The sequence below is a fragment of the Antechinus flavipes genome, chromosome 6 (assembly GCF_016432865.1).
Source record: "Antechinus flavipes isolate AdamAnt ecotype Samford, QLD, Australia chromosome 6, AdamAnt_v2, whole genome shotgun sequence".
In the NCBI taxonomy this organism is placed as follows: domain Eukaryota; kingdom Metazoa; phylum Chordata; class Mammalia; order Dasyuromorphia; family Dasyuridae; genus Antechinus; species Antechinus flavipes.
The window spans coordinates 6,141,157-6,152,154 of NC_067403.1; positions in this window are offsets into that span (position 1 = coordinate 6,141,157).

Genomic DNA, 10,998 nt, shown 5'->3' on the forward strand with positions numbered 1-10,998 from the left:
ATCCATAATTGCCAAATCTGATGGTCTTTTCTCAGTTCTCACCCCACTTTGGCTTCTCTGCAGCATTTGAGGCTGCTCATGGCCTCTTCCTCTGAGATACTCTCTCCTCTCAGTTTATTATTATTATTATTATTAGGTTTTCCTCTGAGATAACTTAATATTATGTTATTATATCAATAACTATTAATTGGTGTATTTTCCTCTTACTTCTGTTATTTCTGTTAAACCATCTCCCGAAAAGATCAGTCAGCTTCAGAAAGGCAGGCTGGGTAAAGAGATTCTCTCCTAGCCCTCAAAGCCCATGCTCTTCAATTTGGGGCAAGACTCCTCCCAACTGAGGGACCTCATTTCTGTTTAAAATATAATTAGAATCCAAACTAGATGATCCTTTGCCTGGGGGGTGAACTCCCTCTTCTTGGCCCCCTCCCCCACATTAGCATTTAGGAGAAAACTAGCCAGAGAGGTCTACATGGAGATGGTTTCTCCTCCTCCCGGTGTGTTGAAGCGCTGAGTGTCATGATCAAGCTGAAGACTTTTAGCTCACCTCCTCACTGAGTATCGCCAGTTAAATTTCACTTATCGGGGAAGTTCCCTTTCAGAAGAGATTTAAGATGTTTCAGCCTCTCCCTTGGAGCTTTCTGTTATTAAGAAAAACAACTGACCATCAAGTTATTGATTGCCAGAGAGCATAATTAATAAACCGATTTTTTTTGTTATCCAGAAAATCTCTCTCCCCAGGTTTTCACTTTTCACCTCCTACTTATTGATTCTCTCCTTGGCCTGATCTTTATATGTCCCACTGCCTAATGGTGAGTGTGCCTCAGAGACTCGACTTTCTCTCTCTTTTCTATATACTCCCCTTCTGTGATCTCAGCAGTTCCTCTGGTTTTAATGATCATTTCCACACCAATCATCCCAGATTATATATCCAGTCTTAGTCTCTCAAGTGCTAGTCATCAACGGCCTATTGGATATTTTCAACTGGCTATTCTACTCAATATATGCAAAATAGATCTCATTCCCCTTCCACCTTTTCCCCCTTCCCTGCCCCTTCCTAATTTCTCTGTTTCTGTTGAGTCAAGCAGCTTTTCCCCGCCCTTCAGTCTGCCCTCTCCCTTTAGCTACTAATTGCCAACCACATCCATTCTACCTATATTACATCTCCCTTCTTTTATTCCTATGGCCACAACCTTTCTTGAGGCCTGAACTGCCTCCAGTTTTTTCCCTCTCCAATACATCTACGTAGACACAGCAAATTAATATTCTCAAAATGCAAATCTAATCAAGCCATTTTCTTGAAAAGCTTCTTTCCTCTTATTTCTAGCATAGTTTATATTTTATATCTTGCTGAAACCTTGCAAAATACCTTGGGGTTTAGTACTAGATTGACTTTCTTTCTTTCAAAATAATTATAACTTTTTATTGACAGTACATATGCATGGGTAATTTTTTACAGCATTATCCCTTGCACTCACTTCTGTTCCGACTTTTCTCCTCCCTCGCGCCACTCCCTCCCCTGGATGGCAGGCAGTCTTATACATGTTAAATATGTTATAGTATATCCTAGATAAAATATATGTGTGCAGACTAGACTTCTTTCTTAAGGATTATACTTTAAATTCAGATCACTCGGGCTCTCATTGATTGGCCAGTGAAAGATCCCAGGCCAAAACCCACTTGGTCTTTGTGGCTTCCAAGTGATCGTAAATAGCGATTTCTGCTATTTCGGCCAGAAACCTGAGGGTCTTTCCTTCCCAGACTGATTGTTTTTTGGACTAGGTGAAAATGACGATCTTTGCTTCAATTTTTACCTAGTCTAACCCATTGACTGAGCATTGCCTCAGTCAAACTGAGACCTGTTAGCTTAAAAAGACCAAGGTCTCCCACTGCATCCAGGGCCATGTTTAGTCTTCCTGATCTATATTTGACTCCAGATGGTTCTGGAGGGGAAAGGGAGGCTGGTGACTTTACCCAGCCCTGCCTCCCTTAGATCTGACTTGCATCTCATAGCATCACCTCCTGGATAGCATGGTTCTCTGTGAGAACAACAGGATGAGACTCCTCAGGATTATGTATTAATCTCATCAGGTACTCTTGGCATTTTAGCCAGACTTTCTTCCCTGCTGTGTCCCATTTCCATGTCCTGCCCCCCCAATATGTTATTTCCTAATCCTCGCTGGTTGTTAACTTCATCTCCTCCCAATGACTTTGTATTTACTTTTCATATATTTCTCTTTGCTTACATGTGTTCGTGCTGTTTCCCTCAATGGACTATAAGCTCTCTGAGGGAGGAACTGATTGACTTTTTTCTTTCTGTGTCCCCACTGCCTGGAATGGTGCTTAACCATAGTAGGGAGGTAAGAAATTCTTGCCAAGGGGAAGGATGAATACAGAACATTGAATGTTTACAAAGTACTCTCACAACAATCTTGTAAGGCAGGTCTCTTTCTTCTAGAGAGGAGGGGAATGAAGCTTAAAGAGGCCTCTGGAGGGTGCAGTGGACACAGTTGAACTTTCAGTTAGAAAGGCCTGAATAGCTTCAGTTTCCTCCTCCACAAAATGGAATAACTTTTACATTTTGCCCCAGGGTTGCTATTAGGCCAAAATGAGAAAACAATTGTATAGCATTTTGTGAACTTCAAAGCACCTTGTCAAAGTAATCCTTATTTTTTATACATTTAAGTGACTCGCCCATCAATGGCCACATCAATGTCAGGGCCAGAGTTCTAACTCAACTTTCTTTCCTCCAAGTTTTCTGTTCTTTCTAGTCCAGAAGCCCAGATGGTAGAGCTCAGCTACTTCAGCTCTCTGCAAGCTTTAGGAGGCTGGAAGACATGTCAGTGCGTCCCTTGGATGGCCCCTTATAAAGTGAAGACTGTTATTTGGCCCTTCACCATGCTGACTTCAACAAAAAGGAAGACTGACAGAGACAGTGGGAAGAAAATAATTAGCGTCGACATGCTGGGTCTGCTGTCAAAATGAAAAGTAGAAATCTGGGGCTGTTCCCATGCACTGTTACTTGTTGGCTGAGGAGAGAAAGTGTGTGTGTGTGTGTGTGTGTGTGTGTGTGTGTGTGTGTGTTCTTGCTCCATCCTTACCTTGATTTCTCTCCTTGGTGGGGGATTACAGTTTGAGTTCAGAGAATCACAAACTTTTGGAGCAGGAGGAGATCTTTGAGCTGATCTCATTTTGTCAGTCCCTTTTAGTTCACTGCTTATGGAGGCTGATTAGTGAAGTGGTTTGTCACAGGGCTCCTTGAAACAGAATCTGGGACTAGAACTTGCGTCTTCTGACGTGCTCCAGGGCTGTTTCACTAAGCCACAGCTATCTGCTAAACCAAAGAAAGCGAATAATCACCGGGTCCCACAGTAAGGCTGGGTTGTTGGAAGCTTGAGTGGAACTGGTCATTTTCTTTCTGCACGATACAATAAACGGATGGCTTGACTTGGAACTGGACCTGGGCACAAATCTTGCTTCAGATGATTTTTAGCCACAAGGGCCATGAGCAATTTAGATTTCTTTGAGCCTCATTTCCCTCATCTGTGAGAGGGGCTAACAACACCTATAGTATCTATGTTGTTTTATAGCAAAAAGAAGAAAAATATATAATGTACTTTGCAAACTTTAAAGCATTGTAGCAACATCAGTTATCGTTATTGTTACTGTTACTTTATTATACAGTAAGAAAGGAGTATGGAAATCAAAAACTTCTCTTCCAATGATGTCCCAGTGAGTCAAGGTGTGATGTTTTCCTGGAATATCTATGTCACCAAGAAAAGGTAGCTCATTATCCCAGTGCCAGCTATTCATGTCCCTGAGCACTGGTTTTTCAGGGGATCCTTAGCAAGATTCTGAAGGGAGTAGAACGTCAGATGGATGAGGTCTGATGAAGAATAAATGAGTTAGAGAAACTCTGGAACAGGGTTCTGATGCATGGGGAGAATGAGGGACAGGGACAGGCAGCCAGTTGGGTGCCATGGTGGGGTACTTTGGCCAGATAGGGATTTTCAGGAGAGTGATGGGTAGCAAGGGATTCTGAAAGGTGGGAAAGGGTTTAAAGCATCTACTACTCCAAATTTTCATGGTCTCTTCTTGTGTTGAATCCACTAGAGTCTGACTCTTGATGTATATACAGCTGGGCTCCATGTAGTAGGATCCTGGGGCTGCAGAGATTTTCCTTTTTTGTAGGAAAAAATCTACAATGAGGAAGCTTCTTTTCCAGAATGGTGGGGGGGGGAGGAGAGAGGGGCTCATCAAGAACAAGCAATGAGAATGTTTCTCTTGTTTCCCAGTTCCATTTTTGTTCCCGTTGAATGCCTTTACTGATTCTGTGCTGCTTGCCTGCACTGCCGTTTCTGCTGAAATAACTGAATATTGAGTCCCGGTTTGATTTTCAGAATTTCTAATATCTGACTGGGTAGAAGGGACTGATTAAACAGGATGGATGATTTATCAGAGAATTCCTTGACAAATGTGAAATCCAGATCCTTGAGGGGTTAGTGTGGTTTGGCACATGAACAAAAACAATAGTAGAAACAATGGGAATGTCCCTTTATGGCACTTTAGGATTATTATTAAGTGTTTTCTTACATAACATCTGACTTGCTCTTCACAACCGCCCTGGGAGGGAGCTGCACTGCAAATCTCAGCATCTTACAGGTGAGGAAACCTGAGTTCAGAGAAGGAAGTGACTTTTCTTTGGCTGCTCCTTAAAGGGAAATGAGCACCACAACCTTGATTTGCTAATTCCTTGCCAGCATTTTTCTCCCCAGTGCATCAGATCTGCAGGTGAAGATGGCATAGAGTCCAAGCAATTTCTGGATCTCACAGCAAGAGATGGCTTTGTCTCAAATGTTATTTCGAAATGTATTTATGCGTGTTATATAATTTCAGGATTTTTTTTCCTTTCTCAAAAACATGTTATTTTTTTTTTCTTTTTTCTTTCTTTCTTTTTTAAACATGACTCTCACATAGATTCTTCCAGGGAAATGTGCTGAACAGCAGGCCACCAGCAGGCCACCAAAAGGAGCTGACTAAGGATTTGGGAATTAATTGAAAAAGCAGAGGTAGACTCCTTACTTTTCATCTCCTTGAAATTGGGCTCATCTAAATACTCATTAGGATTCATACACCCATTTATTCCAAGTCACATGATATTCAATGATTGGCTTTCTGGACTATCAGTCTTATGGATTAAGAACCTGAAAAAGAGTTGGGAAGGCTTCCCCTTCTGGGCACCCAGCATCTGGAAATTCCACCATTAGAAATTTTGCATCATCCCTTGATTTGGACCATTTAAAGAAGACTTTTAAGGTCCATCACACATAAGGCAATAATGGAGTCTTTTCTCAGAGTGATCTATCTGTGGTGGGTCTTGAAGTACTGTTAGTACAACTTGCTTATCTGGGAGCTAAGTACTTTTCTCCAGCCTTTTTTTTTTTTTTAAACCATCTCCCACCTGTTGGAACTCTTGCTGCTGATCTCCACCATATCCACCCAATACAGATTTTTCTGCTCCTGATACTGTTGAAGATATTAAATTCAGGAAGTCTAATTTTTGGATATATCATCATGAAGAGGATTTCTTAGATTGTCACAAAATTTTATTGTTAAAAGATCACTCACTTCAACATCATGACAATTATTCATAATTAGGGCTCATTTTACAGAGAGCAGAAATAAAGTTCCTCGAGGTAAAATGAGTTAAGAGCATATGTCTATCTGGGATTTCAGCTTCATTCCCGACTCCTCATTTGGTGCTCCTTCTGTGATCCCTCTGTTCTCAATCTCTGCCTGCTTTTCATAAAACAGAAAAAAAAAAAAAAGAATAATGCTAATTTCCTTAAAGCTGAGCAACATGTCACTCTGTGTGGAGTGAAAATGTAAAAACCATCCAAAGCAGATTCATTTAGTAAGTGTGAATCAATTCTAAAAAGGGTTTGCTCAAAGGCTCTGGGCAAATGGTGCAGTGGTCTTAGTAATTAATTGACAGCCAAGATAACGACACAAAGACAGCCTGAGGAAGCTTGGTGGTTCTTTGTGTCTGATTCTTCATGACCCCATTTGGGACTTTTATGGCAGAGATGGTCTGCCACTTCCTGCTTAGGCTCATTTTACTGATAAGGAAACTGAGACAAAGATTTGGCCAGAGTCCCACAGCTAGTGTCTGAGGCCGGATTCAAGTTGTTTTGGCTCCAGTGTTCTGTCCACTGCATCACCCCGCAGAGTGGTCAGAAGGACTGGGTTCAAATCTTGCCTCTGATACTTATGATTTTTAACTAAGTCACTTTGATTTCTCAGGCTTTAGCTTCCATGTCTATATAATGAGTGGATTGAGTCTTTCAGGTCCCATCCATCCTGGGATCCTTCCTGCCTGCCTGATTTTCCTGGATCTTCCAATGATGTTTCTATGAGTGGCGGTCCTGAGCAGCCACTCCTCCCAGTGTCCCGTGAGGTGCCATCTTTTCTGTATAGCTCACAGCTGATTCTTTTGCTCTCTCAGCATGATTTTTACATACTATATTTAAAATAAAGTTATCTAGTGGCCTTTTGTTTTTGTATCATGGTAATTCCTAAATAGACCTTGCCTGCACTCTCTCATTACCTCCCAAATCCCAGGCTGCCCCACCCCTTCCCACTTGTGACAAAACATTAAAAACAATTTAACAAGAGAACATTTAAACTGTTAAGCAAAAGCCACTTAATCTGGCAATGTGTTACCATTGTCACCCTTATACCCCACTTTAGGACTGCATAGAGAGAAGTAAGTCCTTGTCTCTTCTCTAGGGCTATTCATTTTAGTGTTATTTTTGTTTGTTATCTCTCAGCATTAGAGCCTTATCCCCACCTAATAAATCCTTTAAAGTGGAATCCTAGCACTCTTCATCTTGTTCAAGAAGCACTTTTTTTTTGCCTAAGGACTTGACTGAAAAAACTTGAGAGTTACATTTGGGACATCTTAAGATACTGCATTTAGTTACAAGTCATTTCACTAATCCATTGGGCTAAATTAAGTTTTCCTCATCAGAGTCCTTTGAAGTTTGTAGGACAGTATTACTCCCATTGCAAAGTTGAAAGAATTGAGTCTCAAACAAGTGAATCAATATATATATAGGATTTTCATATAAATAGTAAGGACTGGAGGTGAGATTTGAACCTCTCCCAAATCCAGGCCCTATGTTGGTTTCCCACACTCATGAAACACCAGTGTTTTACTCCTACCTGCTTTCTCATTGATCCTTTCTGTTCTTGGTAGGGCACTGTGGCTAGGAAACACCAGATTTCCCATATACATATTTGTGTGTTACCAGTCAAAGCCCTTTATGTGGCCCCAATCTACCCATGATTCCATTCCTCTCATTCATCCCAGCCAGCCTAGAATTGTCCATTCTTCTTCATTCTTGTCCAGCCTCCAATGTCTGGGTCGGGAGTGATATTAGTGGGACCTTCCTCCCATTTACTGACTGATGTAAAACCCCACTCAGATACACTATTTTGTACCTTTGTCATTTTGATCTCCTTCACTTAAACCTACCTAATTTGCTTTGTTTTGTTTGTTTGTTTTTGAAGCCTGTAGGATGCTTCTGACCTAAGAGGAGAGGCTCCGTGCCATTCTCCCTTCTCCTTCCCCTCCAGCTTCTCACAGTACTTTAGCAGGATCTTTTTTTTGCATTTCTCACACTCAGCCTTATTTTAGAATTATTCGTGAATGTCTCCCACAGGAGGCTATGAGCTACTTGAGAGCAGGTTCATTGTCACATCGATTTTTGTGTCCTTGTGGCCTAGGAAATATTAGGCTCATAATAAGCCCTTAATAAATATAAATTGAATTGAAAAGAAATGCTTGTTATATCATTCTCTCTGAGGATCCCTCTTTTCCCTTCATTGTAGAAATTAAAAGCTCCCCCTAAAAATAGCAAAATTTAGCTTGTCTTGTCAACTTGTCAACCCCTCCAATTCTCTTTCCAATAACTTTTCCATAAGATTCAGAATTACATATATACTTTGAGTCCTAGGGACATCCCGGGATATCCCATGGTTCTCTTAGATAATAGTGCAAAAATGGTTTTTGGAATATAGATTCTAATAATTTTAGGTGACATAGAAATACAAATATTAGGTGGGCGCCTCTATGATTAAGTAAAAATAACTTTGCCCTATGGCCTTCCCTTGTTATTTTAAATGTTTTTTTTTTTTTATTTATAGTAACAGCCTTTTCTTTTCTTTTTTTATTAAGAAATTCTCTATTACACTAAAGGCAAAGTATATCCTCTGCAATAGATGTAAAATGAGAAAGAAAACAAGCGAGCAAACAGCAGCAGTGACAACAAAAGGGTGAAAATACTCTGCTTTGATCCACATTCAGTCTCCACAGCCCTCTCTCTGGGTGCAGATGCCTCTCTCTATAACAAATCTATTGGAACTGCCCTGAATCACGTCATTATTGAAAAGAGCCACGTCCTTCACAGACGATCATCACATAATCTTGTTGTTGCTCTGTATAGTGTTCTCTTGGTCCTACTCTGTGCAGTTCGCATTAGTTCATGTAGGTCTTCCCAGGTCTTTCTGAAATCATCCTTCTGATTGTTTCTTATAGAACAATAATATTCCATCATATTCATATTCCATTCCCCAACTGCTGGGCATCCACTCAGTTTCTAGTTCCTTGCCACTACAAAAAGGATGCTACAAACATTTTTTGCAAATGTGGGTCCTTTTCCCTGTTTAATGATCTCTTTGGGATACAGACCTCGTGGAGACATTGCTGCCCTCCCCTTATTGCTAAGGATGAGTAAGTGATTTTGTCACAAGACATTGTATTAGTGAGAATTCAGTTATGATTCATGAAGGCCATGAATGTATGCTAAAATATATTATTATAATATAATATATTATTACATAAATAAATAAATACACTATCAGTTAACAACCTGAATCCAGATATGTTTAATCCCTTGTTCTTTCACAAAAAAGTTCACCTTCTTTTGGCTGCCTTGTAAATCTCAGTGTCACAGGGTCAGCAAGAGTCAGATTTTCATTTTCGTTCAGTTCCCAAACATCTAGACTTGCTTTTGCTTTTTTTTTTTTTTTTTTGTTCATAACAATGAGCTCCATTCTGCCATCTTTAATCTCCGTTCCATAAAGGATCAAATGGATGCTACTTGCAGTGCCCACTCTGCTCACAGATGTTTGAAGTGTAGTCCGGAGGACTATGTATCCTCCACAGCTGCAGACAGGAAGCCAAGGGGAGAGTGACCACAACTAAAGAGAGACTAGAATGGTTCTTTCTTCTCTTATGAAAATGGCAGCTCTCAGGATCAAAGATTTGGAAGGGCATCTGCTCTGACCAGCAACTCATTAGGAAACTCTTCTATCCTATTATGGATATGTGGTTTATTCTGCCCTCTGGCAAAAATGTATCTGGCTTTAGTTACACTAACCTATTTGTCCCAATATATAGGAACCAAAATGGTTCACCTTGGGATACTTTTTTGTTTTTGTGAAAAAATATTTGTTTATAAAGTGAATCCTTGATAAATATTTTGTGGAATTGTATCCATTCTGTTTGACTCTAGGGGGCAGAAGGAAGATGGATGAAAGTTGCAGGGAAATGGATTTTGGGTAAGCACAAGGAAAAAACTTTTTCATCGTTGGAACTGCCTGAAGATGGAGTGAATTTCCTTGTGGGGTCATGAGTTGCCTATCACTGGATATATTTAAATTGAAGTTAGGTGACTAAATTTGGGGGATATTCTAGAAATTTGGACTAGATGACCCTTAAAGTCTCAAACTCTAAGGTTTCTATGATTTCAAATGATATTTGCAACTTTTTAAAAAGAAAGATAATATTTTTTCAATTTAAAAATAATATTGAAAACGCTTCCCTTTCCCCCCTTCCCCCATACCTAATTCTTCCACTTTTGTTTTATTTTTCTCATTATTATAATTCTCATATATAAAATATATATAAATATACAATTATAATTTCATTATCTGTATTAGTGATGGTAGATGATTGATGATGATAACCAGTCACTAGATATTTATTAAGCGCTTACTATGTTCCAGCTAAGTGTGCGGCACTGTGCTAAGTTCTGGACGGTCACAGAGACATAGTGAGGGAAGGGATCGGGAGGCTCATCATGCTCAGATAGCCACAGTTCTCATGATGAGGACTGGATAGATCTCGGGAAACTCCTATTGAGGAAATGTACTGTGAATAGCAAGGTGGGAAAGGTCAAAGGATGAGAGAATCAGATGAATGGACTTGAAGCCTCTTCTCCAGGTGTTTATTGTTAAAAGTCTGAGAAAGAAGAAACATGACCCTGGGGACGGGGAGAAGGAGGCCAAAGAGGCAGTTATCAGTGTTCAGAACACTGTTTCATAAATGCAGGGAAATTTGCACTGTCCGGAGAAACGCTGAGTGCCAAAAGTCCGTGGTAATCATGCTCGACAAACTTAAAAACTGGCTCCTCATTCCCCCACTTTCTTTTCTCCCCTCTCCTCAGCCCTCCTCTTCTTCCTTCCCTCTTTCCTCCCTGCAGCCCAAGCTAGAAGTCCCACTACCCTGAAGCTGAGTGGACAAATACGTGGTCTTTTGGATCACTGGGGGAAGAACATCAGGGATTTTCTCAATGATATGTCACAATCACAGGAGGTGATAGAATCATCTTTACTGGAAAAAAGCAATTTTTGATAGTTTAAGGAATCAGTGTCCTGCTGGTGGGTACATTTCTTCTATATGTGCGGATCACAACCTCGCACGCTTTGATTAATCATCTCCAAGACTTGCTGTGACTGATGGGATGGGAACCCCACTAGTGAATGAAACCTTCTGAACTTAGGCTCAGTTTCAAGGCATTTTCATATCCATTTCAAGTAGAAACTGCAGAAGGATCCTTGGGGGATCCATATTAACTTGGAAAACCACATATTGACTTTATCTATGTTCTATTTTATTTTTTCTTATTTTGTTAGCTATTTCCTAATTACATCTTA